Genomic DNA, 22,857 nt, shown 5'->3' with positions numbered 1-22,857 from the left:
TTTTAAGAAAAATTCATATCTGTTTTTGTGAATAAAAAAATTGTGATTTGATTCATTAGGAAAAAAAAAGAACTAGATTTGTTTTGGTATTGGTAAAAAAATTAGTTTTGGTGAAGAAAAATCAAATCTATTTTATTAAATAAAACAAGGCTTTTTTTGCTAAAAAATATCAGATCTGTTTTGGAATAAAGTAAAAAATTGGTTTTGGTTTATATATATATATATATATAATCAGATTTTTTTTTATGTGAAATAAAATAAAATAAAAATTTTAGAGGAGGGCAACACTCATGAAATAAACTTACACTTCTTGCATTAAACAAAGCAAACAAGACATCACTACTTATGAATCAAACAAACAAAACATCACTTCTTATGACTTTCTTTTTTTATTTCAAAATTTGCTATGTTAAAAAAATGCAGATTTGTATTTAGGGAAAATACAAATATGTTTTTATGTTTAAAAAAAAAATTCAAATCTGCATCTAAAGAAGATACAAATCAGTTTTTATGTTAGAAAAAATTCAGATCTGCATCTAAGGAAGATACAAATTTGTTTTTGTATTAGAAAAAAAATCAGATCAGATCAGCTTTTGTATTAGAAAAAAATCAGATTTGCATCTAATTAGAAAAAAAAAAATCAAATCTACATCTAAGGAAGATACAAATCATTTTTTATGTTAGAAAAAAATTCAAATTTGCATCTAAGGAAGATACAGATCAGTTTTTTATATTAGAAAAAAAATTCAAATCTGCATCTAAGGAAGATACCAATCTATTTTTATGTTAAAAAAATTAGATCTGCATCTAAGGAAGATACATATCAATTTTTTATGTTAGAAAAAAAAATTCAAATCTGCATTTAAGGAAGATACAAATCTGTTTTTGTATTAGAAAAAAAAATCAGATCTACATCTAAGGAAGATACAGATAAGTTTTTGTATTAAAAAAAAAAATCAAATATGCATCTAAGGAAGATACAGATCAATTTTTTATGTTAGAAAAAATTTAGAATTGATCTGTATCTAAGGAAAATACAAATTTGTTTTTATGTTAAAAAAATTTCAGATCTACATCTAAAGAAGATACAAATCTATTTTTAGTTTTGAAAAAGATGTGATAATAAGCAGATTTTTGAAACCCCCCAACCTTTGAAAAAAACTTCCCTAGTATATATAATAGCATAAAATTTTTACTTTTGACTCTAAAATTAATATACTTGGCCCCCCTCTCCCAAACAATTTACAAGTTGACCAACTAAACCAAAAATGAAAAAAATAATCAAATCATCCCTTGTCTAGTTGTTCCAAGAATATTAAGAAAAACATTTAGCTAAACATTTGGACAATTTAGAAAACCAGACAACAAGGAAAATCTACAAAACAGTTCACATATTCAGATAATAATAAATAAATAAAAATCTTTGGACACGGTCTAGGTTAAAAAAAAAAATTAAAACAATTCAATTATAAATCCTAGCAAAACAATTTACAAAAACCCAATAATCTTTACCCAATTTCTACCTCTCATTTGAGAGCTCTTTGTCGCTCTCAAATGACTCATCCCCATAGTCATAGAGATAACTTCTATGCTGCTAATCACTCCATCTACATACCAATTAGTGTCACCAGCAACTTGGATCAGTTGGCGTCTTTAACTCAATCCATGAAAAAAGTTTATTTTTTAAAAAAGTTGTTGCTCTTTAACACCAACCATGGAAAATTTTTAGTTTTTTGAAATTGATAGAATTTTATTAATTTTTAATGTTTATTAACTTTGGGACACACTTGGCATGCATACATAAATGTAATACACGTGTGAAACAACAACAATCTACTATTTTGTGCCTTACATAAACTGCCACCAGAGCGTGTGTGTAATTAGTCTATTGGTAATAAACTTTGTGCTTTAGCTAAATTAATGTAGAGATGGGAAAAGATTTATTATTTACATAGTTAAAGACTCAAAGTTACCGTTCATTATCATGTGATTGTTTAACAAATCTCTTTTTCTTTTCTTTTTTTTTTTTATTACTTTTTCAAAATGGCAATTTTTTAAAGGAAAAGATCTCACATCTTTATGCTACCTCAACCTTAACCAAGTAATTATAAATTAAAAAAAAAAAAAATCCTTAACCAAGACACCAATAATTGTCTCACCCTTTTTTTTCGTTGAATATTAGTGCATGATGTTGATTAATCATTATTTTAGTTGTTTTTGTGCGTTTTTAGACCCCTTAAAACACAACCAAATTAACCTAGTTAATTAGCCAAGTGATTACTTAGTCAAATTATCAGATCTAGGTTAACACAAATATATCATATTATTGACAAGTGCAGAAAACAAAGAACACAACGATAAGATTACTCAGGAAAACCAAATCGGTAAAAAATCTGGGGAGGATTTAATCTAGCTATCCTCAAGGTAAACCAAATCTACTATGAAAGAATTGAAGTTTACACAATAGAGACTTAGACCACTAACATCCTATTGTTGCCTTGAGTAGGAAATTTACTACCACGTGACAGCTTCGAGTCCACGGACTACTTCTTTCTTGGATTCCGAGCAAATACAAGCACTCCCGCTTGTGTATCTTTAATCTGCAATTGAATTGATCACCAAGTTTTTGACATAGTCTTGATTCTTGATAACACTAAGTATGTGTGAAGGCAAACACCTCGAGATCTCACAAAAGATTCACACACACAGCATAGAGAGCATCCTGAAAATGTGGCTAGGGTTTACCCTTTTATAGCTAGGGCAAAACATAAAACCCTACACGTCAAACGGGCTTGGGCTGAGTTGGAAAATTCTGCAGAAAAAGCAATCTGCACGACTTTCGATCGATCGAGCCTAATTTTCGATCGATCGAGCCATGCAAATTTACATAGTAAATCTTGCAGTACACTTGATTCCAACTTTACACTTAAACATACTTTGAGCAAGTCTAAACAAGATTAAAATGTTTTGATCATAGTTTGCCAATATTACAAAATGAAGTTCTAATACATTAGTTCCTAATTCCTTAGAACCTAATAGTTTTATTAATGTAATACTAGACATGGATTTAAACTTTTAACTGTAGTTTTTGTTTTTTGTTTTGTTTTTTTTTTTTTTTTTTAAGAATCTTTTATATGTAGCATTATGAAGTTATTAGGTATAGATTATGGAAAGAATAAATAGATTTAAAAAAAAAATTATAACGTGGATAGAATGAAGAATTGGTCTAACCTCAGCCAGACCTTGAAAATATCAATACGTGTCATTGACTTACAGAACTCTTGATTATAAATATCTATTATTGATTTACAAAAAAAATTAAAAAATTAATGCTAATAATGCTCATTGTCAACCTCTAATATTAATATTCCAACTTTTTAAAATTCTGAACAAAGAACTCTAGCCCCCTTAAGTTTGAATCCTGGTTTCATCCTTGATTATATTTAATGAATGTAGCTAAATAAAATACATTGTGAATTCTAAAGTAAAATACCTATTTGGTATGAGTACTAAAATATTACCAAAGTTTTAATTTTTATCAACCTAGTTCCAACAATGTACTTTCCAAACTATGAGTAATGAGTATATGTCACACCTTCACTTATAGAACTCTAGTTAATCCCACTTGTCAAGATAATTTGAGAAATGCTTAAAGTTAGAGATAGATAAATCAATATTGATGTTACCATTTTACTCAACTTTGTTTGCGAAGGAAGACAAACTATTAATTCATGGGATATTGCCATGTATACTAGCACTTTATTCTATACAAAAATCTTAGGTTTGAAAAAAAAATTGATAGTACACATAACGTCACAATAACTTTTACAATTTTGAAGTAGCATATTACATATAATAAAACGCATTTCAACAATATTCTCATATGAAAGTGATGTTGTACTAATCACAATACGCGAGATGATACTCCCAATTAAATTAATGGAGCTACTTAGCTTGAATTCCCAATGGATAATGTAATCATAGTTGCCCACTGTTTTGACCATGCTCACCCTCTAGCCTAACCTCCCTTATCTGCAACACCATATAATCATCATATAAAAGTATTGCTTGTCCAGACAACAATAACAAAGATAATAAGTATACAAACAACAACATCACTTACAAGGGAATACCCAATTCAGTGTGACATCACATTATGTTTCCAACATGACTTTCCAATATGCAAAATGTATTTGATATTTTCACTGGTGTACCATCATTCATAGTATGGTATATACGTTAAAAATTACACCACAGATTGACCAAGCCCAAATTTGCTACTATCAAAAAAGTTTTTATAGTACCATTCCTCTGCCGGGTGACTTGGGTCCATGTATCACACAAACATCTCAGATATGAATCCTCTGCATATATAGAACCTGGCAATATTTTTGCTTCTCAACGTCATAAATTGATGCTAGAGAAATTATTGGTCGGACGTGAACGTTAAATCCTAGGTAGTAGGTAGTTCAAGCCCAACTTTAAATAAGGAATAAGCTGGTGTTGCAATGAGCCATAGATATAAAAAGGGCCCAATCAATTCTGTGAGGCGAGAATAATACCATGGAAAGTAACACATTTGTTCTTAAGCAGTTTTATTGCAGTGTTGAATTCGCGAAGTCATCAGGAACCTGAACCTTCAAACTACATGAACTATTGTGTAGCAACTGGAAGGGTACCTCTAAGATTTTGATATTCATTTGGACGTTTCAAAGGCACATTTGGAGCCCAATTGAAAAGCATTAAGGCCTAAAGGTGGGTTAATCTCTCACTCTCTAACTCCAAAACCAAATTGGAATTGAAGTCAGATGGGTGCATCAGTGCTCCTCGTCACTCAACCTTACCCGTGTCAGAAGATTCAAATTGAGTTGTTGAGAGTGAAAAGGTTTTTCTCTATTGTTNACTCTAGCCCCCTTAAGTTTGAATCCTTGTTTCATCCTTGATTATATTTAATGAATGTAGCTAAATAAAAATACATTGTGAATTCTAAAGTAAAATACCTATTTGGTATGAGTACTAAAATATACCAAAGTTTTAATTTTTATCAACCTAGTTCCAACAATGTACTTTCCAAACTATGAGTAATGAGTATATGTCACACCTTCACTTATAGAACTCTAGTTAATCCCACTTGTCAAGATAATTGAGAAATGCTTAAAGTTAGAGATAGATAAATCAATATTGATGTTACCATTTTACTCAACTTTGTTTGCGAAGGAAGACAAACTATTAATTCATGGGATATTGCCATGTATACTAGCACTTTATTCTATACAAAAATCTTAGGTTTGAAAAAAAAATTGATAGTACACATAACGTCACAATAATTTTACAATTTTGAAGTAGCATATTACATATAATAAAAACGATTTCAACAATATTCTCATATGAAAGTGATGTTGTACTAATCACAATACGCGAGATGATACTCCCAATTAAATTAATGGAGCTACTTAGCTTGAATTCCCAATGGATAATGTAATCATAGTTGCCCACTGTTTTGACCATGCTCACCCTCTAGCCTAACCTCCCTTATCTGCAACACCATATAATCATCATATAAAAGTATTGCTTGTCCAGACAACAATAACAAAGATAATAAGTATAACAACAACAACATCACTTACAAGGGAATACCCAATTCAGTGTGACATCACATTATGTTTCCAACATGACTTTCCAATATGCAAAATGTATTTGATATTTTCACTGGTGTACCATCATTCATAGTATGGTATATACGTTAAAAATTACACCACAGATTGACCAAGCCCAAATTTGCTACTATCAAAAAAGTTTTTATAGTACCATTCCTCTGCCGGGTGACTTGGGTCCATGTATCACACAAACATCTCAGATATGAATCCTCTGCATATATAGAACCTGGCAATATTTTTGCTTCTCAACGTCATAAATTGATGCTAGAGAAATTATTGGTCGGACGTGAACGTTAAATCCTAGGTAGTAGGTAGTTCAAGCCCAACTTTAAATAAGGAATAAGCTGGTGTTGCAATGAGCCATAGATATAAAAAGGGCCCAATCAATTCTGTGAGGCGAGAATAATACCATGGAAAGTAACACATTTGTTCTTAAGCAGTTTTATTGCAGTGTTGAATTCGCGAAGTCATCAGGAACCTGAACCTTCAAACTACATGAACTATTGTGTAGCAACTGGAAGGGTACCTCTAAGATTTTGATATTCATTTGGACGTTTCAAAGGCACATTTGGAGCCCAATTGAAAAGCATTAAGGCCTAAAGGTGGGTTAATCTCTCACTCTCTAACTCCAAAACCAAATTGGAATTGAAGTCAGATGGGTGCATCAGTGCTCCTCGTCACTCAACCTTACCCGTGTCAGAAGATTCAAATTGAGTTGTTGAGAGTGAAAAGGTTTTTCTCTATTGTTGCTATGATTCTGTGTGTTTTATCTGTGTCTGTGTACATTTTTTTTGGTTAGAGAAGAGAGTAAGTTTGGGAGTTCAAGAGAAAGTTGAGGGCAATTTAGAGAGGAAAAAAAAAAAAAAAAAAAATCTTAACAGCTATGCATTTTGGGATTGCATCTCCTGGGGTGGAATGCGAAAATGCAGGAAATTACCTTTACAGGGCCGAAAAGCAGGGTTTCAAAATTTTACCAACCGTTTCATTCCATTTAAAATCACATTTTGGAAATGTAATCGTGACTCTTTGCTCAAAAACGTTGACACAAACAAGTATTTGGTGATGTAGCTGGATCAGGATCCCTAGTCCTAACAATCATGTTGTCAACACGGTGGATTGAATATTTTAAGGACGTTGAGTTTGCCATGATGTTACATTACACTATAATATTATATTATTGTAGTCTTATATTAATATAATCTCAATACAAAAATACAACATTATATTATTTAGAAAAAAAAAAATGTGATATATTTGTGATGAGATTAAAATAACGTGATATATATTTTGTAATTTTATATTATGGTAATGTTAGAAAAAATAAAATAAATTAAAAATTTTAATGTCACATCATTATAATATACATCAACCCCCCCCCCCCCCCCCCCCCCACCCCAAAATAACATACTGGGACATGACAAAGCTAAAGTCACTTTTATTTTATGTATTGTTCTCCTTAACTGCCTGTCAACAGATTCGATTTAATAACTTAAAGTCAACCCTATAAAGTGATAGCATAAACAAAGAGAGACATTCACACATACAAGCTTAAGATGCAGACCAGACTTAACTCCTGTAAATACAGTTATAACATCATCAGTCTTAGTCCCCATCAGCTGGAAATGACTTGCGCCATCTCTGCCTGACTCCCCTTGAACTAAATTTTGGCATAAACACAACTTTCTTCATCTCTTTTTTGATAGGTAATTAAAACTTTATTAATAAAAATAATTGCGAGGCAGTATACTACGAGGACATCATGGTAAAGCCCTAAAATTACAAAAATCAAAAAGTTCAACTAAATTAGAGAAGAAAAACAACCCTAAGGCTGGCAGCCTGATATCCACTCAAGAAGTGTGTCTTCATAAAGAAAGCTTTCAGCTCTATCATTCTCCTCTCGCACCCATCAAAGCTCCTTGCATTTCTTTCCCTCCAAATACACCACATCAAACAATGAAGAATAGCCTTTCAAATTTCAACACATCGATGATGCCCACAACCTTCTATAACATGATCAGAGATATTACAACTAAAATTTGTGCAACAAAAAGAACTTTAACAGAAACATGAAGTAAACTAAATTACCGTTAAACCCACATACAGAGGGGTTAGTAAAGCATTAAAAAGGCCATGAAAATTTATCTTACAAGTTAAGGATCACTAACACTGAAATTTCAAATCAAATTTTATACAGCAACTCACACAAGTAGCCAAGAAAGGCATACACTCAAGTTGTAATTGTATGACGATTGACTAACTATAAATTTCTTTGCAATCTAAATGTGTAAAATATGATGGATATGATGTAATGGTAGGCAATGCAAAAATTGATCCGTGTATGTACACACCCAAGTTTCAGTCAATGTTTGCGGCAAACATCAATTTAAAAAACACAAATTAATTAAGACACTATAATTAAGAGAAAACAAAAAACAAAAACATCAGATTACATAGTTGCAAGCACTAGTTCAATCAAGGTGATTTCAGCATCACTTGTACTATAAGTCTAGCTAACAACAGGTAATAACAAATAAATGTTCAGATCAAACATTCTGAAGAGCATTTATCTACAGTAAGATTTCTACCTAATGGGTCATCTACATTAATGATTTTCATTTGATATCAACTAATGTCCATGGATGAATATTGACACCACAAACATATAATTATATACAGTCAAGCATATTGGCCGGATATACGTTATACCAAACAAAAAAAAGATCTTTCACATGAAGGATAGTAGTTTATAAGAGGCCATTAGGCTTTTACAAAGAGTATTGAAACACATGAGATACATGGTGTGCATACCAGTGCAGTGATGCTTCAGTGAGGGTGAAGACTCCTTTAGGTTTACCTGTTGTACCACTTGTATATATAATTAATGTCTGATCACATTGAAAGAGAGTAAGAAGCAGAGGAGAAGAAGAAAAAAAGTAGTCTCTAACTATGTGCACTACAATTACTATTGTGTATAGTTCCTCAAAAGATATATGACTATCTTATTACTAAAGCACTCAATACTTCCCTACAAAACCCCACGTTCATCTATTTCCCTAGGTTGTGAACAATCATTTGCAATTTTCAGTGAAGAAATATTGGGAACAAGTTGAATAATAGAAAATTGAGTAGCACATTTTGAAACAATTTCTTGCAAGAACTTACCATGATCATTGGTACTTAGTACCATGGAGAAATCTTATCAACAATAGGGGTAAGAGTTGAACAAACCACAGCAATAAAAAAGAAAAAGAAAAAAAAATCTAAATGATGGAGACTGGCATGACTTAAAACCTCCTTTGAGCACATCTAGTGCTATCAAATTTAAGCAATCATATTACCTTATTTCACCTATAAAATAAGACATTCTATTAGCAAGCATGGCTATCTCAAGAAGACTAAAAGGCATAATAGTTAACTTCATAACATAAATTATGGAGTCAAATGACATCATATAATTGTTTAAGAGATGTTCAACCCCTTGAGGGTTAACAGTAATAAAATGCAGGGATTCAGACTTGTTATTAAACAATGTTCTAGGTTTTTAAAATTTAACAAATACACAAAGTTTGGGTTCACTAGTTGCTATTTGCAAATAAAACCCAAAAAAAAAAAAAATTCAGAATAATTATAATTAAAAGGAGAAAGAGAAAAAGCATTCCAGGACACCAATCATTCATCACATGTAAAACTCAGCCTCAGGGTAGCTGAGTGCTGGCGGAAGTGCAACACTTCCATTAACCAGGTTACTATACAGTGTAGAGAGTGCGAGCCAAAATACCCAGAATCCCATAGACAATGGTTGCAAACCTTCCAACAAATAAATTCCATCAGATTTATTTCTTGTTTCATAACAAATATTCTGTCTTGTTCTGTTTTAGGACAAAGGAAAGTTTCAGTTGCCCGTTGCCATCACTACATATGTAACTTCTCCACAAGGCATATAAAAGTGCAAATAACAAAAGCCAAACAAAAAATTGGAGACTAAAAGAAAACACAGTTCCATTATCACATTCCAAATCAAACTAACATCAATTGGTCTAGTCCAGTCGCTAATCAGTTGCATCCAATGACAGTACAATCACCAAAAATAATACTCAAACAGCAAGATCTATTAACAAATGCAACCTATAAATGGCACATCTCATGAATCTAAGATTAGATATTCATCAATCCATCAGACAACATAAAAATAATATTAATAATAACTGTAGGGAGGCATTCAGCACAACAATAGTTAAGATGTAGAGGACTGAAAAAAAATTTGGATGAAACTATAATAAAAAAAATTATTAATAGGTGAGGGCAGATTACTCATTACAGAAAGGGAAGAGTTTCTGGTCATCGCTAGCAGCAAGATTCAGCCCAGAGGAGGCTGCAATGTATCTCTGATCTATAGATTACCCAACCCTGAGTTCTGTATGCAATACACAACCATTGTGAGTGGCATAGATCATAGAATTCCATTAGAGTTAATTTTTGTTTTATAACACAGACTCTGTCTTGTTTGGTTTCAAAACCAAGAAAAGTTTCAATTGCCCGTTGCAATTGCAACATATGTAACCTCTCCACAAGATATATTAAAGTGCAAATAACAAAACCCAAACCATGCTCAACATGTGTAACTATTCCACAAGAATGAAACAGGGTTCTCTTGGGAAACCCCCGTCATTCCTGGTTCAAAAGGATTGGCAATTGTTCTATTATTCATGCTCAATCTTCTATCCATTGGGCTATCGTGTTTTTGACAGGCATATGGAATCTTTGGCTGCATAGAAATGCTGTAATATTCAGCAATAAATGCCCTAACCTGAGAGTACAATATCTAAGTTTAAGTCAGGCAATGGAAATTTTGCCTATTTACCCTCAAACCATGCATTTACAGCCAGGTCTATTATGTTTCTGAAATGGGAAAGACCTCCAGTGGGCTGGTTCGACTCAATACCGATGGATACTGAAAGAGTTTGAGATTGTATGTGCAAAAGAGCAAAACAGAGATAGAGAGAGATTGAAAAAATCTGAATCTGATATTATGCAGCACACCCTGTAATGCAATACAAGAGTCCTATTTATAGGACTGGGATAAGCTTAAGCTTAGATCAATTTAGGTAGTAAACCAGAACTAATTCTCTAACAGAACTATTAACAGATTGACAGCCAGTGATCAGTAATTAAACACATGTTTCCACTAATTGCACCACGTGTTAAACCTGAGGGGGATAATTAGACAGAGCACAATTTCGGGCTTTGGCACTTGTATGAAATGCTTCTGTTTGTATTAAGTTTTACTGAAACGGCATTATTGTAGTTGGATTTCCTGAAACGATGTTGTTGGATTTGTCTCTGTCTCTATCATCCTCCTGGGGGAGCACAGGCCAGGCTGGTGGGGGTGGACTTATTCGAAATGCAGAGGGTAACTGGGTAAACGGATTCCACTGAGCTATTGGGCAAGTGATGCAGGGAAAGTGATTGGCTGTGATATGAATTAGAACTAAAAGGAATGTGAGTTACTTAGAACAAATTGACAGGTGGTTAGGCACCTTTGCAAAGTTCAAGAAAAGCTCTAAAAGACTTATTTCATTCACATACAAAAACTGAATACAAATGAGAGCAGAGAGCCTAATCTGCTATTTATACAAGCTGCACTATACTAGCAGCCGCTGGATTGGCTCAATTAAAGACTTAACCTAATTGGTAATTGGCAATCTAACCAACTAACATACTAACTAAGTACAAATGGCTCTAAGTGCTTGCTGTTACAATCTTACAATACCTTCAACCCACTGTTTAGACACAAGCAACTTTTGCCACTGGTTTTGTGCTCAACTACAAATGTAAAACAACTACCTAAATGCCCTGCATTAGCAAGCTTCGAGTGTGTTGGATGAAGTTTGGGCAGTTAGATATTAGCTAGGGAGTTAGGAATCCATTATTTAATTGTGAAACTGGATGCTATGGAAATTGTATTAGCTTCCAACAGTGTTTCTTTTCCTAACGTTCTTCAATTCATTAGACAACATTCACCATAAAAATAATTGTTGGGAGGCATTCAGTACAACAATAGTTCAGATCTAGATGATTGAAAAAAAAAAAAAAAAATTGGATGAAGCAGGCTAATATAAATAGGTGAGGGCAAATTACTCATTACAGCAAGGGAAGAGTTTCTGGTCGCTGCTAGCAGCAAGATTCAGCCCGGAGGAGGCTATATCTCCAATCTATAGACTATGGGTTACCTAAGACTGTGAGTCTTATATGCAAATGCAATACACAATTATTTGAGTGGTATAGATTATACACTATAGACCACATAATTCCCAAGCATGAAAGTGCATACTGGACCATCTTTAGTTTGTACACTATATGAGCATGGCACTTGGGATAGCATTTCACATGATATTCACAAGCATTTTCACATGAAAAAATTAGATAAGAAATTAAATTCTATTAATAAAAACTTTTAATAACCCTAAAGGCCAGGGATGGAACCAGGATTTTGATTGAGGGGGGCCAGAATATGAATAATTTTTTTTAATGAAAATGCAAATTGCTGTCCATTTGGCACTAACAAGCCTTTAACGCGCTAATATGCAATTAGAAAAATGCTAAAACAATTAGATTTTTTTTAATAAAATGTTTACAAATTGATGTGGTAATTAGTGTAATTAGTGTCATTTCAACAAGTACCTGAAATTCAATTCATTGTCACTTGCAACCTTCCTTTCCCCTTCTCCCTCCTCACTTTCCTCCAAGTCCCTAAGCATGGAGACATATTGTAATCCATCAATCAACAAATCATTTTGTGATTAATTGAAATACATGAAAGATCTAATGCACCACTAACAACTTAAAATCCTGAGTTTCTGCGATTTGTGTGAAGAATTCCTCCCGTGCCTCTTTCTCTACAATTGGTGATGAAGCAGATAATAATCACTGAATTTCTGCTGCCAGTTTCCCTCTTTTCTTCTTCTTCTCCTCTATCATTTTGCCCTTCTACTGCCTTTCTATTACAATACAAATAAAGGCAAAAGTCTCTCTTTTTATGTACTACTAGTTTTGACGCACATGCAAGGAACGTGAAAAACACCATGAACATTCATAGTAATTCCATCATGGCTTTGCTTAAATTGAAAGCTGAATTTCTCTGTAACATTTAGAATGAGAAACAAAAATTTATTAGTAAGAAAATTACTTCAAAGAGTATTTTGTTATGCAGATGCTAAAATCAAAATCTAGAGTTTGTAATTTGTATTTTTATATGAGAGTCTTACATTATATATCTACCAGCACAGTTTCAGCCACTGCATTTCCAAGAAATAAAAAACAACTATAAGTCAATTATTCATAAATGTAATATGTAAAAGGAACCTAAAAATTGATAATGACAATGATATAGGATCATTTTCCCCCTACTCATTCAGAATTTGCAATATAACCACCTACAACAACAACAACAACAAAGCCTTAATCCTAAATTTTGAGGTCAGCAATGGTACTCCACAAACTAGCTAGGGTCAGCCATGAAGATAAACAATCAAAAAATTATAATATTGCTGGGCTGAAATTAAAGGTAGAAGTGTTGTGCCTAATCAAGATAAATTAAAGGCAGTAACTAATCTTATGAAGAAACCTAGAGTTTGTCCAATACTTCCTCAACGGTTATCTATTCCTACACTCACAAAGTTCAAATTTTTAACACAAGAGAACCATTTCCACAAAAAAAACAGAATTAGCAACCAGAAAAAATGTTTTAAAATGTTCAGATCTATTACCAAATCCACCGCTTCCTTCAACATAGCCACCAATACTTCAGACTTGTCCCCACTTCTTCCTTCCTCTCTAAAACTAACTATCACACTCCAATTAAGTTTCTATCACCACAGAACCATTGACAAATCGGAATCCATGAAAAAATTACAAAAAGAAATTAAATTCAATTAAAAAGAATTGAATTTTAATTTCCCTAAAAGAAAAATTCTCATATACCCAGATGGCAAAGCCCAAAAATAAAAATAAAAATACCCCAAAGAATTCAACAAATTTAACATACTCAAAACAATTCAGCGCATATCGGCTAATACCATTAGTTACAAAAGAACCCAGATGCTTAAAACTCAGTTTTACGTATTTTTACTCCAAAACAAAAGACAAAATAAAGCCCGAGAAGAACAAAAAAACAGAAATTCAAAGTACCCAGAAACCCCAAAAAAAAAAAAAAAAAAAAAAACCTGCTGGGCTCATCGTAAATCTGTCCCTTCATGGCTATGGCCATGGCCATGAGCAGAGGCTTATTATGGTCAGACTCAGAGGTATCGTACTTTGTGTTTTGACAAAAATCTCAGCATCGTAGACTGAGAAAAGTACTCACTTTTTCTAGTTTTCTTTCTCTGTTCCTGTCTTTTTTGGGACTTTCCTTTTTCTTGTTCGTAACAGTTGACAAACCGAACGTTATAGATGATTCAAATTCTCAAATTACGAAAAACCACCCAGCTAAAACACGCATTGGCACAATAAAATTTTAATGGACGAAAATGTAATTTCAAATGGTGCTTAAATAAAATGTATAGAAAATATAAAAGAAACAACATGGCGATGAAGTTGCCATTGCCAACTTTTACGTAACATCCTCCTAGCCTTGAACCTTTAGGTCTTTGGTAGAGTAGGTTGAGAATTATTGATTGTAATTTTTTAAAATACATGTTGGTAAAAAGGTGTATAAAAAACTGTGAAATGTTGTTTAAAATGTGAAAATGTGAATTTAAACACCAACTACTAATACTGTTCCTCTCTTATTAAGAACATGATTTTGAAACTATTGAACTTCGAAACTTCATAATTTATTTAAATAAATAAAAACAAAATATACTTTAAAATTATTAACAATTTGCTATGGTGGCAAACCTCGAGAAGCATATCATTATTCACACAAAAAGCTTCTTCTCTCTCTCCATTACGGCTGGTTATGTTTCACCCTTCCCAACAAAATCCTCCATTACTCTATTGATTACACTCATGGTGAAAATCGCCGTTAAGCCCAATTTTCTGTAAAAACCATGATTATGAAGAGGAGAGAACATTTATTTTTTCGTTTGCTACGATTAATTGCAACTATAACATAAAAACAATCATTTTGCAAGTGGCTAGCTAGAGCTATTTTATTTATTATTGAAATTCAGAATAAACGTGAGTACAAACTCCATGGATGACCAAGTTGCTAAGCCCCTCCATGATCTTCACTAATGATGGCAACCTAAACCATTATCATTGGGTAGAGGAAAGTCAGTGCATGGATATGATGGATTAGGCTCAGAAGGTGGAACCGAGCCTCGGTTTAGTGAAGCTGATACCAGCTTGGCTGTCTCAAGTTTGTTTGACTTCATGATGACAGCAACCAAAGGCCCTGCAGCTTCAACAGGCTTGCTGTTAAAAATGAGCAATGTGAGCATCATGATCATTATCACCACCTTTAAGATATTGGTGGAGGCAGTTTTCTTCCAAAACATGTTTTGCTCCATCCTCGAGAGACACTACAAAAAAACAGCCCTATGTAGTTTCTAATCCACCACAAGAAAGGATGTGTGTTTCCAATGTATGTTTTGTTGAATGAAAAATGGCTTAATTTATAGGCAAATTTTTTTTTTTTTTTTTAATTTATAAAGTTTAAATCTATACATGGCGTTCTGGTGATTGTCCTATTTATCATCACTTTAAAATACCACGATAAAGCAGTCTTCTAAATTAAATTATGTTGTTCTATCTTCTAATACGAGTCGGAAAGGTTTTGAAAACGTTTTCTCAATGCTGCATATCGTATGTTCTGGAAAAGGATAATATACATTTTGCCATTTTGGTACACATGTCAATACAACACTGAGCAGCGAGTGAAGTGGGAAAATTATATAAATAACTTTTCTTTAAGTTTTACAAAATAACACGCATGATATTGATGATTGTGTCGCTAAAATGGAACTTTTTAATTTTTTTTTTTTAAAAACAATAGTTGGGTACTTAAGTAGATAACACAATAGTTGTGTCACATGAGATATTCACAAGTTGTGTTACTGAAACCTTCTTTTTATATAGGGAAATGTTAACAAGTGTCGCTGAGATATTGGTTAAGAATCTATTTTAAGAAAGTTTTGATATCACTTTTATGGAAAATGAAAAAAACTGTCAAAACATTAATTGCTTTTTTTTCTTTTCCCATAAAAACTTTCTTTAATTAGATTGTTAACCAATACCCTATGACACTCGTTAACATGACCCTTATATATATATATATATATACTAGCCTCATCCTCATCACACGCGCTTCGCACATACAATGAGACTTTTTTTTTTTTTTTTGTTAGTGGTCCTATTTTGTAGAAGACGAAAAACACTGTGTTTTTTTTATTTTATATATATATATATATAATTTTTATTTTGAAAATCTAATTTATAAGTGAATAAATCAATTGGAAAATTAATAGGAGAGTGGTTCTATTTTTTAGGCAATATTTTAGTGGGAGTTGAGTTGCATTTTTACTGGATTGTCTTTTAGTTTTGTCTCTACTTAAATATAAGGGTGTAAGGGCATTTTTGAACTAAAAAATCAGGAATCTAAACAGGGAGAGCCCCTTAAATAATAGTATAAATAGATATATATAAAATGAGATGAGTTCAAATTACACCTGTTATAATTACACTTTTTTTAAGCCATAGATTTTCAAAAGATCTAACGGTCAAAAGAAAATATCATCATTCTTTATATCATTAAATACTTACCTAATTAATAGCATCCTCTTTATCTCTCTCCTTATTAAGTATTTCATTATCTCCTTTTTTTTCCTCTCTCCACTTTCTATGCTTTGTCCTTTTTTTTTTCTCCCCTCAATAAAACCTCTATCACTATCCTTATCTTTTTTAGGAAGATATTCACCTGGAGCTACAAATCATTCATTCTTTACTCTGTATGTATTGCCTTTTTTTTGGGGGGGGGGGGGTTCAAATAGAGTGCGGGTTCATTATTTCTTCTATCCATCTAAATTGAATTTTTTTATTATTTCATTTCATTTGATCCTCTACTCATACACACACCATAAAAACAAAAAAGAACAAAACAAACCAACATTTTAAAACTACCATTTGCAAAAGCGAAAAGAGCATCCAACCACACTCTTTTCTTTCCATCACCTCAGTCCAAGCAATTCTTCAAAATTCATGCAAACCTTTTTTACTTTCTTTGATTTCATTGTTCTCGATTGGATTGAATTCAAATTCAATTCTTATGATCACAAAACAACAACAACAACAACACAAAAAAAAAAAAAAAAAAAAAAAAAAAAAAAAAGAGATAGACAAAAGCATAAGCAACAACCATGCTTAGGAATGGAGTTATTGGGATTTTATCTGAGACTTGTAACAAATGGGAAAGAAGGACACCATTGACCCCATCACACTGTGCTCAGCTTTTACACAGTGGAGGAGGAGATACAACAACTGGGCTTGCTCACATTATTGTGCAGCCATCAACAAAGTGCATCTATCACAGAAATTAGAGAGAAAAAAAAAAGGAGACACAGAAATATTTAATAAGAAGAGAGATAATAAGGATGCTATTAATTAGGTAAATATTTAATGATGTAAAGAATTATAATGTTTTCTTTTTAACAGTTAGATCTTTTGGAAATTTATGACTTAAAAAATGTGTAACTCTTGTGGAGTTACACCAAGTGTAACTTGAACCCACTCATATAAAATAAGGAGAGTTAAGAAGTGATAATATAATTGTAGAAAAATCTAATTATGTTTTTTTTTTTTTTTTATAGGTAAAATCTAATTAGGTATTTGACTTAGTGACAACCAAAGGCCTTGTACCTTCAACAAATTATTCACCCTTTATGAGATTATACGGTGATAAATGGCGGGGACAATGAATGTAGCATCAAGAAAAAAAAAAAGTTAAAAAAGTTGCCACAAAATTAAGGTGATATGTATATATATATATATATATGGATGGAAGCCAAGGCAAATAATCAAAGGTTGGTAGCTAGCTAGGAGTCTTGGACAGCTTGCTAATCCCTCTGCATTCTTTAATAAAGTAATGACATGTTATACACTTAGTATGACTTCAACTAATGTTGCATAACTTGCATTTCTTAATAATTTTTTATATTCAATAGATCACATGTTTTCTGTGTTCTTAAAAGGTATGTTAAATTTCATTCTAACTAATGTGTAACTCATTGTATATACACAGATGCAATTAAAAACAGTTATAGTTACACGATTCAAATTATACTTAAAAAAAAAAAAAAAAAAGTTGATATATATATATATATCAAAAGCCAAAACTCCAAAAAAAAAAAAAATCAAATTAGAATCCAATAATTCATGGCTTACTACAAAATTAAAAAAATTAGATTCTAATTTAACTTTCTCTAAGTTTTGACTTTTAATATATATATATATATTTATATATAATGTTATTTAATTACTATTATTAATATTTAATACATAAACTCAACTATTCTTCGTAATTTTAAAATATAAAAAATTGGAGGGTGTTATCTATTATTCATAATTCGGAAACGAACTATCTGCAAATCCTCTCTTGCTCGAACCCAAACTTAACACAGCCTTAATTCCAGCTAGCTATGTGCATTAGCTACTTCAATCCTGTTACACCAATTTTATGCTTATCAACATTTATTCTAGCTTGTTCTGTTGAGTTTCTACTTTCTAGCATACCTGTCAGCCCAGCCAAAGAGGAGGAGCTTTTTAAAACCATTATCCACACTTTTTTTGGCGACAGAGCCCACCAAAAAAGACATCTCACTTGGTCATTTTTCCCCTTTCATAAAGGAATGGCGTCAGAGCCTACCAATACCGCAGTACCATTTTGTAAAAAAAACCAATATGATCATTGACTTTATAAGATTACTAGAAAACTACTAAAAATGTGATCTTTGTACCAGAAAACTAATATTGAAAAAAGAGAATTTTTGTTAGGAACAATTAATTGGAAGAATAATAAAATAATAAATGTTATAAGTCATTTTTCATGTTTTTCATAAAAATAGTGTTAAAACTTTTTTATTATGGTTTATTAATAATTGTCTTAAAGGCATTCATTAACATGATCCTTAAAAAAATTATAAAATTGCCAGGAAGTAATATAAAAAATAGTTTTACTAACGTATACACTTAAAGTATTAATTATTAAACTAGTTTAAAAAACTTTTTATGAAAAAATTGAAAAAGTTGTTAAAAAGTTTGACAACTTTTTCAATTTTCCAAAAAGCAATTTTTAAATAGATGATTAATGACTTTGGAAACATCATCACAACAGTTTTGATTATAAAAGAAATCTCTAATACATCAAGATGGATGTAATGAATATTGGGTTATGTGGAGTCTAGTTTGTATTTAATCTAAATTATGAAATAACCTAATATAAAAGTACAACGGTTTTGATTAGATATTTTTTAATGCTTGGTACATAGAGTGGAGGTTTGGGCCTATCCACCTCTTAAGGAATTTAAAGAAGACAATACCTGTTAATTGGGGGCTGAGATTATGAAACCCTCTCACATGTGTAGTAGTGGTACACATGTGTCTTGAGATCAATTCTTATAAGACACATGTGGGAAGCGTCTCTCCCCGATGTGGGATTGAACAAAACCTTGAAAGCCACCTCTTAAGGAGCCTAAAAAGGATAATACCTACTAATTAGGAGCTGAGACTATGAAACCCTCCCACAGTTTTTAAGAGGAAAAAACAAAATTATTGCTACATGTAGTTTTTTTTTTTTTTGAAATAGTAATATTACTGTAATTCTATGGACGCAAGTAAATTACTGAACTACGTAATTTTTTGTGTCATGTGAATGCCTTATATATATATGTTATTTTTTTAATCTATTTTTACATATCACAAATTTAAGAATTTCGTGTGTATTTCCTGCAATGGACTCCAGAGTTGTGTAATATTATTCATTAATCATGAGTTGACTAACTAATCGAGTTTTTTGTCACAATGTTAGGTTCTTGTTTCTGCTTTAATGATATTGAAGATAAGCATCCGTCATCGGATAACCAACAACCAGTAACCAGCCCTCTTTATATAACAGCACTATATTTATTTAAAATCTAAGTCCAATGTCACTGTTTGACCTAACCTAGCTAGCTAGCCATCCCTATCTATATATTGTCACCATACGCCAATGATAATGGTCCATGGCACGAAATCGCCAAGTGACCAGATTCAAACTCTGGAAGAAAAGTCTCTCTGAATGTACGTGTCAACCCATATTGGTAGTGGTGATCTTTGACATTTTCCTTAATCTAACTCATCATCATAATTAGGATGATAATGGCTCCTTAATCCTTATCATAATATCATCCTTATTAATTTGTTTACGTACATTACCTGGGCAGCTGGGCTCCAAATAAGTTTCCATTTGGTTTCGCTGAGTAATCCCAACTCTACTTGATTGAACCAAAAACCAGTGGTGGAAGTGGAAGTCCCCTCTAGTCTCCAAGGATAAAGAGATGACCAATGAGGATATATAGTTCCCCCCACAAAATTACAGGACATAGTCCACTGACTCACCACACGCAAAGCTCATTTGACTCTCTTTAAGAAATATCAAAACAACATTTAAATTAATCGTACTAAAAGCGCATGAGAATGTAAAAGCCACTTTCTCAGAATTTTGGTTCAGAGGGGCCGGAAAAACCATGCTTTCACACAATTGGCAGCTGGTTATTTTGTGAAAAAGGCTTTACCGGTTTTTGGGATTTTCAAGTTTTCATAGGATTAGGGAAAACGATGTCACATAACCTCATGGGACGGACCCACAAATCCTTCTAGCTAGGGAGGGTTGATCTCTATGACCAAGGTGAATGCGTTTGATGATTTTTATGTTAAATCTGTAACAAAATATAAAAAATTGCTTATATAAAATTGTATTAATTTTTTAATAAAAAAACTGAGATAAAAATTAAAAAGCAAGAAGTTTTTTTATTCCCCAAATGGACACTATACAAAACTAAAATCTCTCTCTCAAAAAAAAAAAAAAAAATATATATATATATACACACACACATTCATACTTCATACATAGTTTTTACTTGAAACTAGGAGTACAATTTTTTTCATATTTGTAAAAGATAACTAAACTAAAATTACGAGAAAAAAAATTCCTAGCTCAATTTCTTTTCTTGATTTATTAATTTTTATATATTATCTTTAAAATAAGATTAAATACATAGTATATTATTGAGTAATTGAAAGATGTATGAGTTTTATATAAAAAATTAAATTTAAATTGAGAAATTATTTGGTATCTGTAGTATATATTTTTAGTTTTAATATGTGTTATGAGATCATTTTTACTTTCATGAAACTTTTGACTTCTTAAACATTTAAATATTTATTTCTAAAAAATAACAATTTACCACTCATAATACTGATAAACTTGTGGAAGACGCTAGATGCCTAACTTACATAACAACTATTTGACTAACAAATTAATAACAAAACAATACATCAATCAAGAATCATTTTAGAAAACTATCATTCCAAAATTAATTTATCAAAAAACTCAATTTTCTTTTCAATTCACATGTCAAGTAATATTGTACACTTTCTATAAGGACATAGTTTGGCTCCTAAGCCCCAAAAGGTAATAGGATCTAAGCCCAAAAAACCCAATACAATGAATTTGTAGATAGTGGGTTAGAAAACTAGGCTCTAATGAGTTGGATAACAATTATAGTAGATCCAAATAACAAGAAAGCAAAGATAAACTAGTTTTACCTAAAGAAAATCATCCTCAGCCCAATCTAAGGAGATTAATTCTTGTATATATTTCTTTTGGATTTAATTACAAGTCTAGTTCCTGTTGTTATAGTGTTTTTTCCTCAATTCCTCGATCCCCTTTCCTCAAGGTTTTCTTTCTCTTTTATACTATCTTCCTTCTTTCATCTCCACTCTCCACATGTAGACCAGGTCGCTGGCGTTGATCTTTGTCCCATCAGCACCTTCTTGAAATCTTTGGGAGTAGCTGTAAGGTTGAAAATTATTGTTCAGTTATCACTTTCACATTAACGCGACCAGAGAGTTAGCTGCAGAGCATTCAATGCGGTGGTAACAGCTTTCTCTTAGGTATTTCATAGCTTCCCTTTATCCTGTGTTTTCATGATGTGTATCCTTATCAATAGAATCTCCTAGAACATTGCTTTGGATGGCAAACAACACCTTCTAACCTCTACTTTGCTTAGCCGAGGAGGCATTCCTCCTTCGCCCACCTTCCCAAACCTTCTCAGTCATAGTTTGCTTATGGAGTTCTGACTCTTACGTCTTCACTATCGTTTATCTATTCTCGGACCATTAAGCGTCCTCGGACAAGGCCTACAGCCCAATATATTCTCTTGGGCCCTTTATCCTTACACTTTCCTTTCCCAAAGATCAACAAATTACATACTAGAAAATAAGAAAAAGTAACTATAAATTAAAGAAAAAAAATATTTTACTCAGGAAAATTATGAGTACACTAAGCATATTGAACACATAAACCTAAAAGTGCATTCTTGGAACTTGGTTGACAAAACCTAATTTAGAAAAGAATAAAATTTGCTACAAAATTGGTTGTAACCTAAGGTTACAACCTTACTCAATAAAATAAATATTAGCACATATTTTGAAAATCTAATCATTGAATTACATGTTCTTTACGCTCATAATATACATGTTAAATTTTGTGTCAATCAAATATTATTTACTATATAATCTATAGTTTATATTTTATACATAATTTTAAACTACAAAAACTTGCAATTTAAACAATTTATTGATGACATAACTATTTATTTTTAATTTTCTAGAAATTTTGCAAGCATGGAGGACATAAAAAGAAGATGTAATCCAATGGTGGATTTGTCAAAATTCACCTCCAATAAAAAGATATTGCGAATGTTGTAATCTTAGACTACAACAAATTTTGTAACTAAATTTTATCTTTTAGAAAATATTTTATTACTCATATCAAATAGATATTTCATTTTAGAATTGACAATAAAGTTTCTTTAGCTAGATGCTTTAAATATAATTGGATTAGAACCACTAAAGATTTGTCATGCATATTTTCACAAAAAGAGTGAATTTGAATAAAGCTTTTCTATAACTTTTGTAATAATCTACTTGTAATCTTATTACTCTT

At 31.8% G+C, this 22,857-nt stretch overlaps 1 long non-coding RNA gene across 2 annotated transcripts; it reads right to left on the bottom strand.

The window, feature by feature from the left end:
• Positions 1-7,349: 7,349 nt before the first annotated feature.
• LOC112020047 (uncharacterized) lies at positions 7,350-14,056 on the bottom strand. Of its 2 annotated transcripts, none has more exons than XR_002883754.2 (5): positions 13,880-14,056; positions 12,923-12,952; positions 12,496-12,795; positions 12,339-12,407; positions 7,350-10,071 (listed from the first exon to the last, which is right to left on the bottom strand). It is a non-coding gene; the product is annotated as an uncharacterized LOC112020047 (long non-coding RNA). The 2 variants fall into 2 exon arrangements; XR_010626638.1 differs by lacking the exon at positions 13,880-14,056 and adding an exon at positions 13,424-13,872.
• Positions 14,057-22,857: the final 8,801 nt, after the last annotated feature.

Source organism: Quercus suber, unplaced genomic scaffold, assembly GCF_002906115.3.
Source record: "Quercus suber isolate HL8 unplaced genomic scaffold, Cork oak 2.0 scaffold_821, whole genome shotgun sequence".
Lineage (NCBI taxonomy): Eukaryota > Viridiplantae > Streptophyta > Magnoliopsida > Fagales > Fagaceae > Quercus > Quercus suber.
This window is presented reverse-complemented; position numbering and strand designations above follow the sequence as displayed.